Consider the following 19,296-nt stretch of genomic DNA (forward strand, 5'->3'; position numbering starts at 1 on the left):
GGCCCCAAGGAGGTGAGGCAGTGCTGCCTCCCCTTTCCATCCTGGCCTCCTTCACACTTAGCCTCTGTGTAGGGGGAGCCACGCATCAGGGCTGATGAGAACGAGCCTGTGTCAGAGCAAAGGGTTAATGTTCTGCCTGATTTCCCCAGTTGGCCCAGGGATACACTTTGGCACCAGCGATGGATGCTCTGGTCTTCATTGCTGCTCCATTAAAGTGCTCCCCCGGGACCCCTATAAAAATTTATTTTGCTTGTGTTTTGGACAAGAAGTCCATTCAGAAAAAGAGTCGGCAGTTCCCCAGGGGAACTTTACTTCTTTATTTTTAATGACTTTGGAGCCTGGAGATTCAATATTTATCCCCCTCCCCAAGACTTTAGGGCTTGCCTGAGAAAGGATTTGGAGGGTGGAAAGGCGATGGCTTATTTTTCTTTCTGGAGTTTCATAGTGGATGGCTCAGCAGCATCATAGCCAGGCTCTGCCTATGCTACACATTGGTTCTGGACAATTTTTGTTTCTTAGCAAGCTTTCTGGAGATTATAGGGAGATAGTCACTTTCATGGAGCAGATGGTTTGAACTTTGGAGAGGAAAACAGATGTGAGGCTTGAATGAAAGAGAGACTGTTCTGCTGAGGTGGAGGGAAGGCTTTTCCCGAAGCCCTAGAGAGAAGTGAGGTGCAAGAGGAAAGGAGAAGGTGGTGGTGTGAGGCTGGAGGATGGCAGGAGACCCAGCTGTAGAAGTTTGAATATTTAATTCCAGTTCTTCCCTCTCCTCCAGGATTGTGTACCTATATTCTCGCCATGGCCTAGTGCAGTGGTTCTCAACCTTGGCTGCACATTAGAATCACCTGGGAATCTTGTTAAAATCCTATTTTCCGGGCTTCATCATTAGTAACAAAGAAACAGAATTTCCAGAGAATGAGGCCCAGAAATCAGGATTTTAACAAGATTCCCGGGTGATTCTAATGGGCAGCCAAGGTTGAGAACCACTGGCCTAGTGGATGGGGCTAAGTGTTCTCCCCTACCCCTTGACTTTAGGTTTTCCTGCTTAACTTGATTTGGCCAATGGGATATTAGCAGATACGACATGGGTAGAAGTTTGAAATGCTCTTGGGCAGGGATTTTGCTCTGTGTCACACCTCACTTTCAGCATGGTAAAAACATGCCAGGGGTATTTGTAGGACCAAGGGCCATGAGGAACACACGAAGAACTGAATCCAACCCACAGCTTGTGCCAAGCACACCATCCACTGATATGTGATCAGGGAATACATTCTTATGTTGTATAGCACTGAGCTTTGGGATTCACACAGCACCTGTGGCAAGAGCTAATACAGAAATTATTTTACCCTCACAAACCTTTAGTAAAGTCAATAAACTCATAAAATAACTGAGATAAATGATTTTTTTAAAAAAAACTAGTGACTATGGAAGACCGTATGGAGTTTCCTCAAAAAACTAAAAATGGAACTCCCATTTGACCCTGTGATCCCACTTCTAGGAATATATCCCAAGAAACCAGAAACACCAATCAGAACGGATATGTGCACCCATATGTTCATAGCAGCACAATTCACCATAGCTAAGATCTGGAAACAGCCTAAGTGCCCATCAGTAGATGAATGGATTAGAAAACTGTGGTACATCTACACGATGGAATACTATGCTGCTGTAAAAAGAAGGAACTCTTATAATTTGCAACGGCATGGATGGAACTGGAGAGCATTATGCTAAGTGAAATAAGCCAGTCAATGAAGGAAAAATACCACATGATCTCACACATTCATGGATAATAGAGACCATTATAAACTTTTGAACAATAATATATACAGAGGCAGAACTGCCTCAAACAGATTGTCAAACTGCAGTGGGAAGGCCGGGGAGGTTTGGGGGGCAGGAGGGAGGGGGGTAAGAGATCAACTGAAGGACTTGTATGCATGCATATAAGCATAACCAATGGACATAAGACAGACACTGGGGGGTAGGGGAGGCCAGGGGATTGTCAAGGGCGGGGGAAAAAAGGACACATGTGTAATACCCTTTGTAATACTTTAAGCAATAAAAAAATAAAAAAAAATAAAAAAATAAAAAAAACTAGTGAGGGGTTGGGCTTAAGTCTGAATTACAAAGGAGTGTGGAGGGAGAAAGTAGCATTTGGAAGAAAGCTTGAGATAAAAGGAGGCCATAGGGAGAGCTTGGAACCTCACATGGAAATGGAAATTAGGGCTGGGCAAAATTTCACCAGCTCCCTGAGAGGTCCAGTTTAAGTAAGAAAGGACATGCAATTATGGACATCTAAAAGTCCAAAACCTACAGGCTGGAATCAGAAAAGAGCTGAAATTGTACTTCAAGTCCTGACAAAATTCTCTCTTGCTTGGGGGAGGGTGATATTTGGTTTATTCAGGCTTCAACTGGTTGGATGAGGCCCATCCACATTATGGAGATAAGCTGCTTTACTCACAGGGCACCAACTTAAATGTTAATCTCAGGCAAAAACACTCTCGCCAAAACATCCAGAATAATGTTTGATTACACATCTGGCCAGTGTGACCCAGCCAACTTGTCACATAAAATGAACCATCACAGTGGGCTTTCATCGTTCCCTGGCCCTGAGAAAAAGAGACCCATTGCTCCTTGTTGGCAAGACATTTGACTGAGTGCTTTTATGCACTTCTCTATTGTACCCAGAGGAAGTGGTGGGGCTGTTGTTGAGGAAATTTTGGGTTGGACCTACTGAATTCACCAAGCTGTGTCACGAATATCATTTCTAATATCCTTACATTTTTTTTTCTACTGAGTTATAAGCATATATCCACAATGTGCACATGTCAGTACTGTTAGGTCAGAGAGAGCCCAGGATTGGATACATGCAGACATGTGATGAGACAATGGACTTCTCCTGGAATTTCTCACAGATCAACGTGCCAGACACAGATACCGGCTTCTTCTCCCTTAATCCACATACCCCCACACAGATACTGACTTCTTTCTGAATACCCCCGCCCATCCCCTGCGGCAGAGAATTCCTTAGTTGAATGCCCTGATGATCCCTGCAGCAGAGAATTCCTCAGCTCAGGCTCCCCCCCCCCCACCACCAAACACCTGTATAAAAAGATACCCCTCCCTCCCTGGAGGCTTGAAATTCACTGGCCCCACCTTTTGGGCCAGTGGGTCTCGCCCAAGAACACAAATAAACTCCTTTTCTTTCTGATTCACCCGGTTCTCTTTGTTCTCTTCGCCGCTTTTCTGGGCCACCTCACAAGTACAGCCTGATGAATTCTCACAAAGTGACCCAGAACATCATGAGCACCCCAGAAGCTCCTCTCGTGTTCCCTTTTAGCCACCACCCACTTCCTAGGGTAACCAATACCCCTCTAAGACCACAGATTCGTTTTGCCTGTTGGGTATTTTGTGACAGGTGTACTTTTTAAAGATGGCTGCATTAGTATTTTTCACGCCTCTTTTGACAATGTGATGCTGATATTCCTCCACTGAGAGGCAGGGTCTCTTTTCCCTCCCTTTAAATATGTGTGCACCAGTGACTATGGCACAAGGGACACTGTGTGGCTTCTGGGGCTGGGTTATTATAGGCATTACGACCGCTCCCTGATCTCTTTGGGATGCTCACCCTTGGAGCCCAGCCGCATGCAAGTCTATGAGCATGTATTCCAACCATAGCCCCAGTGGAGGTCCCAGCTGACAGCCAGCATCCACCAGCACACAGGTGAGCAAAGAGCCTGCAGATGATGCCGCCTCCAGCTTTCCAGGCTCCTCAGCGGCTTCGGAGTACAGTGGAGATGAGCTGTCCCCTACTGAGCTCTGCCCAAATACAGATTCATGAGCCAAAAAATATTGTTTAAACACACCAACTTTTGGAATCATTTGTTATACAGCAAGAGATAACTAGAAGATAATTTACACAGATGGTATGAGTCCTTTACTGACATTCAGTATTATGTCTGTGTGATTCTTCCATGTTGTTGCATGTAGTTGCATGTTGTTCATTTTTATTGCTTTAGAGTACATGATTACATGAACAACATACAATTCACATGTTCATTGTACTGTTGACAGACATTAGTTATTTCTAGTTCAAGGCTATTAATAAGAGCCAGACATTCTAGTATATGCCATTTGGTAAACAAAGCATGTATTTCTGTTGGGTATGTACCTGGAGTTGGAATTGCTGTGTTATAGAGTACGTCTATGTTCTGCTTTCATAGTTACTGTCAAAAGATTGCTAATATTTTTTCTAAAACAAATATTAAAATCACTTTTCCAGACTTGTCTGTGGACTGACCTGGAGTTTAGGGAGGGAGGTAAGATCAGAGGTGTCCTAGTTGTATCTAGAAAAGACTCAAGGTCAGAACTGTTTGACTTATTCGCTTTGTAACCCCAGGGCCTAGGAGACTTGCAAGGAACATAAACTTTAACAGCATCACTTTGCGGAATGGGAGCTTTCTGGTGGAACTTGACCATGAAGAAACCCTTTGTGAGATTCCTCTTTCTGCTTTCCCTTTGACTTATCTGTGAAGACACAAAAAGTGAAAATTTGGCTTTATCTTTAGAAGCTATCATTGCCACAGTCCAATGAAGTTCCTTATAGGTGTTCCATATTAAGAAGATTCCTAACACAGGCTCTGCCCTCTAAATATCCCAGTGAAAGTAGAAAAAGGCTAAATTGCCCTTTTATCTGCCCTTTAGTTTACATTCTAAATGAAAATTAAACCAAACAGGTGTAGAACCCCAAATGCACATTTGAAGTGATCGCAGTATGAGGAACCATGACCAAGATCACACAGCCCAGGCAAAGACAACCAGTCACCATGGCTGCCTGCCCAGTAACAGATGTGAGGATGCCTGGGGCCTTGACTTCAGGGGTGATGAAATGTGAAAAAAATGTGCATGTTAGAAGTGTGACAACATAGCACTTTGAATATCACTCCCAGCCCCAACCCGATCCATGAGGGCAACTTACCTATGTATCTGGATTGTACGTGCTGACTTTTAACCTCAACTTAGATAATTAAAAATTAACTTGAATATGATTTCTGATTTCTGTTAAGAGCTTGGAATAAGTATTAGACCTTCTCATTGTCTTAATGTCAGAATTTTCAGATAGTCAGATGGATATTTTCTGAGAGGTAACAGGAAGCAGCATTCCTTGTCCCCTATTACTGCCATGTCAGAGAGCCCCTGCATGCTCCTAGCAGGGTCTGGACCTTCAGGAATGAGGTCTTGGATATTTGGTCTGCACATCATTGCTGGGGCTAATGATGTCCAGGGAAGCTGCTGAGAGGTCTGAGATGTGGACAAAGGAGAGAGAAGAACCTGGGAGAGAGAGAGAGAGAGAGAGAGAGAGAGAGAGAGAGAGAGAGAGAGAGAAGAGAGAAGAGAGAAGAGAGAAGAGAGAAGAGAGAAGAGAGAGAAGAGAGAGAAGAGAGAAGAGAGAAGAGAGAAGAGAGAAGAGAGAAGAGAGAAGAGAGAAAGAGAGAAACAATGAGAAAGAAGGGTAGGAAGATGTGAAAGAGGACAGAAAGCGGCACCTCATAAAGATTGGTCAGCACCTCAGTGCATCTCAGTGGGTTGCTCTCATGTACTTCGGGTATATTCCATAAAATAATGAACTTGAAGGGTTCTTATGAGCCTCAGTTTCCTCTTTTATAAAATAATCCCATTTTATTATCATCTACCTCCTTATGTTATTATGAGAATTCATTGAGATGATAGCTATAAGGTCCTTATATCAGCACCTGGGGTAGGGGGGTGGTAAGTGCTTCATTAATGTAGTGAATGTCAAAATTCTACACAGGTAGTGATCTAGATGGTAAATAAAATCTTCATCTGTGCTGGAAACCAAGATCAACAGTAATTAATATAAATGTGAGGAGTCCAGCAGAAGGCTGGCCGGGACTCCTTTTGATATTCACAAGGTGAATATTTACATTTTATTACCTACTGCAGACTCAATGGCCTAAAGCAAACTCCCCCAAAACCTGACAATCTTACTGTTTACTAAACATTACCATTGATATGTCTGTTTGCATTCCTAAAAGGCAATTGTGTATTCTAGTAAATAAAAGCAGCTGGGAAAGGAGACTCAGCAAAACTTGACTGCTATGGTCGAGTCTTCCCCTGACTTCCCCCTGTAATTTCAAAATTAATATTTCGTCTTGTGTGTCAATTTGTGCATCAGCTCTTTCTCCAAGCCTTTGAACCCAAAAGCCATGCTGGTCGTGGCCTTTCACACATCTGATCAACAAATAACATTTTCCTCTGGAAAATATTCTCGCTAAAATTTTTCGATGCTACCGCACAATGTAATTGTTGCAAATATGGAGGCATATGAGACATTCTGGGATCTTGCAGAGCCCCAGGGCAGGGCTGGGGCCACCATTTGCCATGGGCAGGGGAGTCTATTGGTCAGAGCTTATGCTGTGCTGGGGTTCTAATCCCAGCTCTGCCACTTGCCAGCTGCATGACTTTGGGTGAGTTCCATGCCTCTCTGAGCCTCAGTTTCTCATCTGTAAAAGGAAAATGATTACGGTATCCATGAAATAGAGTTGTTGTAAAAGCTAAATATGGTTAGATAGGTGAAAACTTGGCCGGGTCTGGGCACATAGCTAGCACTCAGTACTTAGCCATTACATTTGCAGTGGAGGGATGGATCAAAGTCATGTTCATAGGGAACTCTGGTTAAGTGAACGCTGAAAACCATTTATTCCAGGTCAGACCAAAGGGGATGTAATGCGGATTAATACATCTTCCCTGTCCCCCAAACTCAACCCTCATTGCTGATGGCATGTATCAGGATGAGACAGGGGACACAAGGCACATCTTGGGGAGGTTGTAATGAGCACTGAACACAGCTGTCAGGCAGTGGGAGGCAAGCCCTCATGCCAGGATTTGGTCAACGGAGGGCAGCATCTTCTGAAAGATTTGCATCGTGCGAAAGATGACTGTGTTCTGGTTTCCCAAGGTCTGTGTCACCCCAGCAGAGTGTTGCTAGTTACTTTTATGTCCTTATCTGTCCTATCAAGGGACCATTTATGATTCTTTTGAAGAATGGCTGCTCCCTCCTAGTGTCCTGGTAGCCCCATTCCCACCAGGGAACCAGGAGAGACCTCCAGGTTGTGAGAAAGTAGGAGAGACTCCTGCGAAGGAAGGACCTGGGCGTCTGCAGTTGGGTTCTGACTCAGAAGCCACTATCACAGGCTCCACTGTCCATGTGAGATCTCAAGGTCAAGGTGGAGGGAGTGGTTGGGACTGGCCTGCTGCACACAGTAGACCTACAGATGCCCAAAGGGCTTCTCCTTGGCTGCCCCGCATTTGCACCCCCTCCTTTCTTGGTCTGGAGAATGTCCCAGCTTATTTCTCTTGGTGGAATACAGAACTTCCCTCCCAAATATAGTGGCTTAAAAAATATGGGATGCCAGTGTTCCCACCCTCCTTTGTAGGCAGGGTGCAGACGTGTGCGTCAGAGCCAGTCAGCTCAGAGCCACCGCCTCCATGTTCAGACTTTCTTGCAATGTGACTTTGCACCTCCTCCCATTGAGAGGGGAATCTATTTCCAAACCTCTTGCACCTGTTTGACTTGCTTTAGTCAATAGAATGAATGAAAGATGATAGTGGGCCGGTTCTGGGCCTGTGCCTTAAGAGGCCATGCATGCTTCTGTTGCTTCTTCCACACCTCTGCCTCCACCATGTGATAAGCCAGGGCTGGAGGAGGAGAGCTCTAATGCCCCTGAGCCAAGATGTCCCAGTTGAGGCCCATACATGTGACAGAGCCCAGACAAGATCAGCACAGCCCCTTTGCAGCTGGCTACAGAAACATGAGGGCATCCAGTTGAGATGAGAAGAACTGCCCAGGTGAGACTAGCCGACATTTCTGACCCACAGACTTGTGAGCTAAATAAATTATCATTTAGGGGCTTTTTTTTTTGCAGAGCTATATCCAATGGATACACTGACCTTTGGGAGGCCCACCAATAGCTCCCAAGGACATGGTGGGTGGGTGGCCATTTGGGTCACATTGGGCTGTTCACAAGCTAATCCATCACCGACCTCATTTTTTGTTAGGAAGGGCTGAAGAAAACCTCTTCGCTATTGAGCTTAATAAGGGAAAGAGGGAAGTAGCCAAGCAGCTGCTTCTGTCCTCAGCATCGTTATTGGAGCTCAGAGCCGACATTTGTAGTTTCTCTGGTACCACTCCTCTCTCTACTCTGCTTCCTCTGTCCTGACTCCTCTGTTGCTTTTTCTATAGAAGCAGCTGCTCCCAGCTTCTGCTATGTCTGTATCTCCAAGCCAATGTTGTTTCGCAAAAGGCGACTGCAGAAGCAAAGCATTCCCATCTCTCGCCTGTTCAGCTGGCTTCTGAGCCATCAGGAAGCAGGGGGAACCCGCCTCCTTGTTGTTCTAAATGAGAAATTAGCAAACACAGTACAATAAAATTGCCCCAAATTGGAAGGATTAACACAAGGATGTGAGATGGACGGGAGCAACAAAAACAACAACAACAAAAAACCACAAAAAAACCCCAAAACCATAATCAGGAACAATGGCAGGTGATGAATGAAGGGAAATGAGAACTCCCTGGCTGGTACTCAGAGCCCAGTCTTGCTGTTCCTTCCCCCACAGATCCCTCTCCTCCAGGCTTCCAAGATGGTTTTGTTTATCAAACACTTCCTTGCACTGCTCCCAGCCATAGGGCCGGGTGAGCTCTCAGGGGCAGCAGTCCCCTTGCGCTCTGGGCAGCACAGGCCCATGAGGTTTCCTAAGGAAAGGATGTTGCAAACCCAGGCTGACTCCTGACTGGCTCACACCTTCCCTCCTAGATGACTTGATTGCTTTTGGAATCCCTACATCCTTTAACTACAAGGTAACCTTAGTGTGAATTCAGTGCAGGAAACAACTTAGGTCGGTGTGCCTCTGTTATCGGTCAGGTTGGAGAACTAACAGACTTGTTTTAACCTCAACCCCAAGTTAGAACTAGACTCCTCAAGAGGCAATTTCTCAGGGACTGATAGCAGTTTTGGGGTGGTCTGGTTTCTTGCAGATCTGTGTGACTTGCTTTGGGTGGCGGTGACTATGTTCAAATGATTCAAGTGAGATATCAATGGGTATGCAAAAGCTTTGAGATATACTCAGACTACTCTCCAGAAAGGTTGACAACATCTGGCCCCTCTAAATATGAGTGAGAAAGCTCATTTATCCAGTCCTTCACCAGCGCTGGGATCATCATGAAAACGATGGGTGGGAAATGGTACGTCATACTGATTGCATTCTTTGATTACCAGAGAGAATATATTACATTTGATATTTGTGTTTCTTCTTTTGTACATTGCTTAAGGTTTTTTTTTTGCTTATTTGTCCTTTTATCTTTTGTGGTTTTAAAAATTGATATTTAAAGAAACATGCGTTATCTATGATTTTTAAAAAAATGTTTTCATTGATTTCAGAGAAGAAGGGAGAGGAATAGAGAAGTAGAAACATCAATGATGAGAGAGAATCATTGATTGGCTGCCTCCTGCGCACCCTGCACTAAGGATTGAACCCGCAACTTGGGCATGTGCCCTTGATCAGAATAAAACCTAGGATCCTTTAGTCTGCAGGCCTACGCTCTATCCACTGAGACAAACAGGCTAGGGCTTAGCTATAATTTTTATATTGCAGACTATCTACCTGCAGGCAGCACCAATTAAAAGGAAACTTGTTAGTTCAGTTATCTATAATAATAAAAGCATAATATGCTAATTAGACCAGATGTCCTTCCGATGACCTTCCAGATGAAGCCGGTGCTGAGAGAGAAGCCTGGGTCCTGGGTGCCTGCTGGCGGCTGGAGGGAAGCTCGAGTCCTGGGTGCCAGAGGGAAGCTGGTGCCAGCAGCCAGGGGAAGGAAGGTCTACTCTTGCATCAATTTCGTGCATCGAGCCTCTAGTCTTTCAATATTAAAGCTATCAAACAATTGTGTCACACATCTTTTTTTCTTTGGTTGCATTTAACATTTAGCTTTGTGTGTATGGGGTATGTTTTTGCCATTCAAAAAACTTAAATTTGGCATAATTAGATTTATCTCTTCCCTCGCAGCTTTTTCTTTCAGTGCATAGATAAAACTCCTCCAATTAAGATCAGACAGATTTCTACTAATTCTACTGTAGTTTTTTCTCTTACAGCTAACTCTTGAAGGCAGCTGAAATTTATTCTCACTTTAATTCTAGAAAATAGCATTTAAATGCTCTGATGAAGTCATAGCCTCAAACCTCCTCTTGGCATCAGGAAAATGTTGCCCCTAACCATTGTTGGCATCTTGAGAGGCTGAATGAACTAGAAGTCTGTGCTGCATTGACCCAGGGCATCCTCTGGGGGGAGGGGCCAGGTGGACATGCAATTATCCATTGGCTCCTTGTTGTCTTTCCAGACCATTTCACCAGACCAAGATCTCAGAGAACTGCTCCAAGCAGGATGACGGTACATTAATCATCCATGCAGAACACTTTTGAGAGTAAAAGGGAGTACCATCAATTATGCAAGACCACAGGCACAAACTGGGGTTTTGCCAGGCAAACTGAAATGCTTTTACCCTACCTACAGGGGACTGACTCTCCCTCCTCTGATGATTAAGGATTGGCGTCTGCTTCATGCAGTGACAATGGCATCTTGGCAGCTCACATTACTGGCACCCAGCTTCTGGGCAAGCAAAAGTTGACTGGCCAGACTCTTTGACAAATAAATATGTCTCTTTCCAGAGAGGAAGTAGGAGCAGGAGAGAAGTGAAGAAGAATCAGCATATGCTCAGTGGAAGGTACATTATTCCTAAGAGAAAGGAGGCTTGAAAACACATCACCTTTGGAAGGGATGCTGGCTAGGGGCTAGTTATAGAGGAGGATAGTTATATATGAGGAACCAGTTTGCACACCCATGAATCTCTGCTACTACTGAGTCCAGTGACTACATTCCTTGAATAAGAATGGCTTCATTTTTTTCAGGAAAAGGATGATCTGGTTGGTTTTTTATAAGAGGCGACAGACATGAATATTTCCCTCCCGTTTCTCCCCTTTAAGCCCCAGAGCACAACAGCCACAGGTGCTGAGACAGGATTGGCTGTGCAGGGACTTAAACAATATCATAGTCTCTTGCAGGCTTGAGGAGCAACATGCCTGTTTGGGTTTTTCTGCAGAAACGTTGCTGCCGATTGCTCTGTGTGTGTGTCGTTGTGTCCCTGCTGTTTCACTTTATTGGATGAAGATGGGGTTGGCGATGGCATCATCATGTTGGGGGCGTAAATGAAAATAAAGCACGCCCTGGGAACAGGTCCCTGCTTTGAGAGTCAACTGTCTCATCAGAGAGCAGTTAAAAAAACCTTCTGGCCCAGCTGGCGTGGCTCAGTGGCTGAGCATCGACCTATGAACCAGGAGTTCATGGTTCAGTTCCCAGTCAGGGCACATGCCCAGGTTGCAGTTTGATCCTCAGTAGGGGGCATGCAGGAGGCAGCCGATCAATGATTCTCTCTCATCATTGATGTTTCTATCTCTCTCTTTCTCTCCCTCCCTCTCTGAAACAAAAATATATATTTAAAAATACACTTCTGATTGAATCAGAATAAGGAGGGCAAGATTTCTTCATGTCAATTGACCAGGTAATGGAAGTGGATATAGTCGTTGACTGTGCTGCCCAAGACCTACTATTCAGGGTTTACTTACTGCTTCAAAGGATATAACTGGAAAGTGAGCACCCTAATAAGAGGTAATGGCTCTACAAAGAACAAAAGGTCTTACTGGTTTCCTCTAGCTGCTGTGAAAAATCATCACAACTGTAGTAGCTTAAACAACCCCAGTTTATTCCCTGATAGTCCTGGAGGTCACATGTCTGAAATCAGTCCCACTGGGCTAACGTCCAGGTGGCAGTAGGGCTGGTACCTTCTGGAGGCTCTGAGGGGAGAATCTGTTTTCTTGCTTTTCCAGCTTCTGGAGGCAGCCTATACTACTTGGTTTGCGGCCCCTTCCTCCACTGTCAAAGGGCATCGTTGCACTCTCTGCTTCTCCCATCACGTCATCTTCTCTGACTCTGACCCTCCTGCCTTCCTCTTACAAGACCATTATAATTACCCAGATAGCCCAGGGTAATCTCCCCGTCTCAAGGCCCTTAACTTAATCACATCTGCCAAGTCTTTTTTGCCATGTAAGGTGACATTCACAGGTTTTGAGGATTAGGATGTGGACATATACAGAGTTCATTATGAAGCCTACCTAAGGTCACTTGATTAGCCTTTTGGAAATTAACTTCTGCATTTGGTCAAGGCCAATGGCTCCAAATACACCATTTCTCCTGGCTCTTTGAACTTGACAATGTATTTCCTAATTTATGAGAGGAAACTTGGAGGCAGTAGGCCCCAGAATAATGCTCCTTGCAGCTCCTAAAAGGCCAAGCAAGCACTTTACAAGCCAATATTGATGGAGGTGGAGGACATGTACACAAGCAGATCACATCATTGGATAACATGTCCAGAAGAATGTTTATAGAAAACAAACTCCCAGATGTCAATTGAGTTACAGATCATGGAGAGAGAAATGGAAAACAGGGCACATAAAAGGTAGCCAAAGGGAAGCAACCAGATGGAGCCCCCAGAGCTACTGGGAAAGACTTGCTGCTTCTCCTACAACACAGCTGTGGGGTTTTCAGGGGTCCCAGCTGGTTGGTTTTCTCTCCCAGCTTCAGAGCACCAGAGTGTCTTCTTGCATTCTGCCACTTGCTCCACTGTCTGCAAATGTGTAGGGGGTTTTGCATGAGCCGTGTTAGAGGGAATTTCACAGCTGTTTGTGCTTGGTTTACAGCCAGCAGACCAGAGGACAGCACAACCGGGTCCTTCCAGCCCACCGATGCTTTCAGGTGTGTGGAGACAGGCCTAGGGTATGGCCATTGAGGGACAGAACGGATCTGCTCCCTTGATACGGCAGACCTGGGGGACCTGCTATTTCAGGATAGGGCTGAGAAAGCTCATGCCCTGACCAGATAAATAAAAATAAAAAATGTGCAGCCACTATGAAAACCAGTATGAAGTTTCCTCAAAAATTAAAATGAAATTACCGTATAATCTAGCAATTCCACTTCTAGAAAATGAAATCACTATCTCAAAGAGACATCTGCACCCCCATATTCATAGAAGCATGATTTACAACATGCAAGACATGTTTGGCTGACAGATGAATAAATAAAATGTTATATATATATAATGAAATATGTTCAGCAATAAAAAGGAATGAAATTGTGATACATGATACAACATGGATGAACCCTGAAGACACTATTCTAGGTGAAACAAGGCAGAGAAAGAAAAATACCTTGTGATATCACTTATATGTGAAATCTAAACAACAACAACAACAAAAACAAAACCCAAATACCCAAACTCATAACACACAGAACAGATTGGTGTTTGCCAGAGGGTGGGGGGTGGTAAGAAGTGTGTAAAGTGGGTAAAGGTGGTCACAATTTCAAATTTTCAATGATAAAATAAACAAGGCATGGAAATGTAAGCATGGTGACTATAGCTCATAATGTTGTGTTGCATATTAAGAAAGTAAATCTTAAAAGTCATAAGAAAAATAAATTTATGTAATTATGTATAGTGGTTGTAGACAATGTAGTGATCATTTTGCAATATATACATATATTGAATCATTATTGTGTACACCTGAAACTAATATAATGTTATATGTCAATTATATTTCAATACAAAAAAAGAAATGTGGCAGAAAGTAAAGCCTCAAAATTTTGAAAATCACAGCTCCATTTGGGGCATAAAAGAAGAAAATTCTGGGCAAACTGACTAAAAGATGACTGAGTGGGTGCTTTCATTGTTGTTTCATGCCCCCCTCACCCTTTTGATCATTCAGGTGATCATAATTGAACATGTGGCATAAAGAGAATATTACTTTCTAAGTAGGCAGAGTGGGAGAGTGAAAGCCTAGAGTTGAATTCTGGTCTGAATCTCCCTTAGTAAAACCCCAAGCCTTTATGGACTATCCATAAAATAAAAGCTTTCTCTAAGTCAGTGATTTTCAATATTTTTGGGTATCAGGATCTCCTTCAGTTGTACTTTTTAATGGAAAGACTTTATAAAACCAGGGTGGCCTGCTTGTGTCCTACCAAAAGCAGATACTTTGAGACAAGGGCTTGAACACTGGGAGTTTATTTGGGAGGTAATTCCAAGGAAGCCCATGTGAGGGAGTGAGGAGATGAAAAGAGAGAAGCCAATGAAGTGAGTGTTGACAAGCAGGGTTGCTCTGTGAGCAATGTGGGCTGCATTCCATTGAAGACCCCCAGAACTGCTTCTCAAAGGTGGCTCCCTGAACCGACAGCATGGGCATCACCTGGGACCTTGTTAGAAATGCAAATTCTCAAGTACCCACCCCAGACCTACTGATGGGAAGCTTGCTCTGGTAGTGGGCTCAGCAATCCTTGTTTTTCAAGCCTTGCAGGTGATTCTTTGGCACACTGAAGTTTGGGAACCGCTGGTCTAGAACATGCCACAGAATTGTCCCTTGAGAGGTTGTGGGATGGTGAAGCTGGAGTGATTGTCCATCCATTCTCTTATTGGTTGAGGTTGCTTGGTGACCTGGATTCCTTAGCACCTGGGTTCCCCTGAGCACAGTCTGAGCAAGGTCCCCTGGTGCTGGAGAAAGTTCTCAGAAGGAGAAGCTGGAACACACATGTACTTCAGGTGGCTTGCTGCCAGTGTACACAGGAGCTGTCCACCACAGCTGCAGGTCAACTCAAGAGGTTAGCTGAGGGGCTCTGAGGTGGGGCAGCAACCGAGTCTGCTGTATGTACTAAAAATTCAGTAGCATCTATACATGTCTGCAAATTGAGATGCATTTAGGGTGTGCATAAATACATTCATTATATTATGGCGAGGGACTAGTTGGAGGTGGAGAGCATACTTATATTCTTTGCTTATTTTTAAAAAAATATATTTTATTGATTTTTTTACAGAGAGGAAGGGAGAGGGATACAGAGTTAGAAACATCGATGAGAGAGAACCATCGATCAGCTGCCTCCTGCACATTCCCTACTGGGTATGTGCCTGCAACCAAGGTACATGCCCTTGACCGGAATCGAACCTGGGACCCTTGAGTCTGCAGGCTGATGCTCTATCCACGGGGCCAAACCGGTCAGGGCTATTCTTTGCTTATTTAAATCAGTATAGTGTTTGTACATCCATGGATTTACTTGTCACATGGTGTGAAATGATGTAATTTCACCTTGTCACTTAGGTTGTAACTTGTGTGGAGAGACATACATTTTATTTTTCTTGAAAGATGGTTCAAGAAAAAGTCATCAGCTAGTGTTGGTCATGTAGACGAGAGAAGGTGAAAGTTCTCAGTTGGACAAGAGAAACATTATAAGAGAAACTGTAGGCAAAGGTGTCAGGCTGTGGCTTTTCCAAATGTCCAAGTCTGTTGGACTGTGCCCTTCATGCTTCTCATTGATTCTGCCCATATAACACAGGGATGGGGGTTGGCAAGAACCAGGCAGGGTCCCAGCTCGATATTCTGGCACACAAGGCACAGGTTTTGTTTTAATAGAACTGAACCAAATGGGAAACTGAGGAAAAACCCAGTTGTCTGTTCCAAGTCATGTGATAAGGATTAGGCAAGGATTGGTGGACACTGAGTTGTGGGTAAAACCCATTCCAGGCTTACAATCCCAAGACAAAGTGCTAACCTCCCTGTTGCATGGTAGGGTGGGAGTTTCACAAGGCTGAATGGTAGTGGGAGTGACCTGAGCAGTGTTCCCGTTGCCTTATGCCCTTGCCCTTCTCTGGACTTCAGCTGCAGCAGCAGGTGGGATTCTCTGGGAAGTAAATGCTAAATCAGAGTTAGGAGTGCAGAAGTTCACTGGGGAGTAACAGCTGAAAAGGGAACAAGCAGAATTGGGTAGGGGGAGTCATCAGATCCAGTGCAGATCTGACACAGTCCATACCAGCCAAGCCTGTCCTTTAGAAGAATCTCGCACTGGCTGGAAATGTCCAGGCCCTTCCTTGTCTCACTGTCTTGCTCAGTAGCTGGCTGGACACTGCTTCGAGAAGAATGTGAGTTTGGCCTGATAGTCAAGGTGGAACCTGAGGAGTTAAAGCTATCAGCAAGGACCAGCAACATAATTTGCAGGGCCCAGTGTATAATGAAAATGGGGCCCCTTGTTCAAAAATTACTAAGAATGTCAAGATGGGGACAGCGGAGCATTAAGCCTTCTATCCCTGGGGCCCTGTGTGACTGCATGGGTTGCACACCCTGAAGCCAGCTCTGGCTGCCGCTGAGCACACTGCGCACCTACACAGCAGGTCCTGGGCGGAAGGGGATCTGAACAGTGCACCCCCGTTCTGCCACAGATCTAACTTTCTGTGAAGTCAACCTCTCCCTGGGTGTCACCCACAGGTGTGGGGCTATTAACACTACTGGCAGCCCTCAACCCAGAGGGACAATTCTGAGGTGTGTTCTCTGCAGTTCCTCAGAGGGATCCCACAGTGATAACCAGCTCAACAAAATGTATTTTATTGGCTTTCCCTTCTTCCCTGTCCCAGTCTCTTCACTCCTTCACCCCAGCTTCTTAGGATGATTTTCCAAATAAGCCACCTGCACCCAAGTGCGTTCTCCAGCTGTAAAATACATGACCTTGGTGAAGACTAACCCAGGAATTGGTGCCTCTAGCTCAGTGGTCGGCAAACTGCGGCTCGGCAAACTGCAGCTCGCACATGGGCCACGAAGTTTCAATTGCACTGTACGTGCGTGCCCGCATGTGGTATTTTGTGGAAGAGCCACACTCAAGGGGCCAAAGAGCTGCATGTGGCTCGCGAGCCGCAGTTTGCCGACCACGGCTCTAGCTGAACAGGGCTAGAGAAGGAAGAGCTGATGTTGTTCATAAAGTAAGCAATGTTTTCTCAACTTTGTGGGGAAGACTGAGAGAAGTAACTTTCATTTAATAAAGAGCTAACACCCATAGCTGGGAGACCTGAAGGCATCATTTTGCTTTGGCTACAATGTGCACCAGTCAGAGACCCACATTCTCATGGTCAGCCACCCTTGACATCATGGAGACAATTGAGGTTAGTTGCTTCTCAAATTTTATTTTTACTGATTTTTAGAGAAAGAGGAAGGAAGGGGGAGAGAAACATCGATGCAAGAGTGAAGCACCTATCGACTGCCTCTCACATGCCCCCCACCAGGGATCAAGCCGCAACCTGGGCATGTGTCCCCATGACCAGGAATCAAACCAGCAACCCTTCAGTGTACCGGACGATGCCCAACCAATTCCCCCACCTCCCATTCCCTGCCTCTGGCAACCACCAATCTGAGCCACACTGGCCAGGGAGAGATAATTGAGTTTTTATTGTTAATGTATTGACCATCCCCCTGACATAATGAGGGAATAAATTCTCTTCAGAGAATGAAAATGGACATGGGGCTTTTCCAATGAAGACACTGAGTTGGTGTTATGACATCTACATCAACAACTAATTTACAGAACACAGGAGAGAAATTTCCAAAAAGTTATTAAAGTTATGGCTGCCCTGGGTTAATTTCCCCCCAGTTGCATTGAGTTATAATTAACACATAACATTGTATTTGTTTTAGGTGTACAACATAATGATTTGATATATGTGTATATTGCAAAATGATTATGACAGTAGGTGTAGTCAACATCTATCACCTTGCTTATTACAAATTTTTTTCTTGTGATGAGAACTTTTAAGGTTTATTCTCTTAGCAACTGTCAAATATAAAATACAGCATTGTTAACTATAGTCATCATATTATACCTTACATCCCAAGAACTTATTTCTCTTATAACTAGAAGTTTGTACTTTTTGACAGCTTTCATCCAGTCCCTTCACCTCTCATTCTCTGCCTCTGGCAACTACCAATCTGTTCTCTGTTCTATGCCTTCTTCCTTCTTTTTAGAGCCCACATATGAGATAATGCTGTACAGTATTTTTCTTTCTCTGTCTGACTTATTTCACTTAGGATAATTCCCTAGAGGTTCATCCATGTATCACAAATGGTAGGATTTTAAAAAATGACTGAATAATATTCCATTGTATTTGTATATACACTGCATTTTCTTTATCCATTCATCCATCAATGAACTTAGGTTGTTTCCATGTCTTCACCACTGTAAAAATGCTGCAAATGAACATGGGGTGTAGCTATCACTTCAAGATTATGATTTTAGACTATATATCCAGAAATGGAATTGCTGGATCATATGGTAGTTCTACTTTAATTTTTTGAGTAACCGCCATACTATTTCCATGGTCACTACACCAATTCACATTCCCACCAAGAGTGTACAAGTCTTCTCTTTTCTCTACATCTTCACCAACAAGTTAATTTTGTCTTTTTCATAATTACTATTCTAACAGGTGTGAGGTGACACCTCATTGTGCTTTTTAAATTATAGTTGATATACAATATTGTATTAGTTTCAGGTATACAACTTAGTGTTTAGACATTTATATACCTTATGAAATTATCACCATAATGTCTAGTAACTTTCTGGCACCATATGTCATTATAATGTTAATGACTATATCCCTATAATGACTATATTCTCTATGTGACTTATTTTATAATTGGGAGTTTGTACTTCCTTTTTAAAATTTATTTTAGTTTTTTCAATTACAGTTTACATTCAATATTATTTTGTATTAGTTTCAGGTGTACAGCACAGTGATTAGGCAATTGTTTGTACTTCTTAATCCCCTTCCCCTTTTCCATGCATCCCCCTATCCACTACCCACCTGGCAATCATCAGTTTGTTCTCTGTACCTATGAGTTTTTTTCTGTTTCATTTTGAATGTTCATATGTTTTGTTTTTGAGATTTCTTATTGTGGATTTTGATTTACATTTCCCTGATTGCACTGACTTAATTTTTATTTTTACCTGTGTTTATATATTCACTAGAGGCCCGGTGCACGAAATTCATGCATGGGTGGGGGGGTGTCCCTCAGCCCAGCCTACAACCTATCACAATCCGGGGCCTCTCGGGGGATGTCCGACTGCCAGTTTAGGCCTGGATTGGACCTAAATCGGCAGTCAGACATCCCTCTCACAATCCGGGACCACTGGCTCCTAACCTCTCACCTGCCTGCCTACCTGATCGCCCCAACCACTCTGCCTGCCTGCCTCATCACCCCTAACCACTCTGCCTGCCTGCCTGATCACCCCTAACCACTCTGCCTGCCTGCCTGATTGCCCCTGACCACCTCTGCCTGCCTGCCTCATCACCCCTAACCATTCACC

This window comes from Myotis lucifugus, unplaced genomic scaffold (genome assembly GCF_000147115.1).
Source record: "Myotis lucifugus unplaced genomic scaffold, Myoluc2.0 scaffold_554, whole genome shotgun sequence".
In the NCBI taxonomy this organism is placed as follows: domain Eukaryota; kingdom Metazoa; phylum Chordata; class Mammalia; order Chiroptera; family Vespertilionidae; genus Myotis; species Myotis lucifugus.